Genomic DNA, 821 nt, shown 5'->3' on the forward strand with positions numbered 1-821 from the left:
CATTGCTAAACCTGTTTCTTCCACCATTATTATTGTTGAAACCTTGTTAAGGTCTCTGTTGATCCTTCCATGAGGGATTTGGATGATTTCTCCATGAAAAATTATAGGTGTTTCCATAGGGTTCTCCCATGTAATTCACCTCTTCTATTGAAGGATTCTCAGGATCATAAGCTTCTTCTTCAGATGAAGCATCCTTAGTACTGCCTGGTGCTGCTTGCATTCCAGATAGACTTTGAGAAATCATATTGACTTGTTGAGTCAAGATTTTGTTCTGAGCCGATATGGCATTCAGAGTATCAATCTCAAGAACTCCTTTCTTCTGATTTGTCCCATTGTTCACAGGATTCCTTTTAGAAGTGTACATGAATTGATTATTTGCAACCATTTCAATTAGTTCTTGAGCTTCTGTAGGCGTCTTCTTCAGATGAAGAGATCCTCCAGCAGAGCTATCCAAAGACATCTTGGATAGTTCAGAGAGACCATCATAGAAAATTCCTATGATGCTCCATTCAGAAAGCATATCAGAGGGACACTTTCTGGTTAATTGTTTGTATCTTTCCCAAGCTTCATAGAGGGATTCTTCTTCCTTCTGTCTGAAGGTTTGGACTTCCACTCTAAGCTTACTCAATTTTTGAGGTGGAAAGAACTTTGCCAAGAAGTCATTGACTAGCTTTACCCAAGAGTTCAGGCTTTCTTTAGGTTGTAAGTCCAACCATATCCTAGCTCTGTCTCTTACAGCAAAAAGGGAATAGCATAAGTCTGTAGACTTCAGGGTCAACCCCATTAGTCTTGACAGTGTCACAGATTTGCAAGAACTCAGC

At 39.7% G+C, this 821-nt stretch overlaps 1 non-coding gene across 1 annotated transcript; it reads left to right on the forward strand.

The window, feature by feature from the left end:
• The first annotated feature begins 514 nt into the window (after positions 1-514).
• On the forward strand, positions 515-622 carry LOC127743646 (small nucleolar RNA R71). The gene has a single exon (XR_008005030.1). It is a non-coding gene; the product is annotated as a small nucleolar RNA R71 (small nucleolar RNA).
• The last annotated feature ends 199 nt before the right edge of the window (positions 623-821 follow it).

Source organism: Arachis duranensis, chromosome 10 (assembly GCF_000817695.3).
Source record: "Arachis duranensis cultivar V14167 chromosome 10, aradu.V14167.gnm2.J7QH, whole genome shotgun sequence".
NCBI lineage: Eukaryota > Viridiplantae > Streptophyta > Magnoliopsida > Fabales > Fabaceae > Arachis > Arachis duranensis.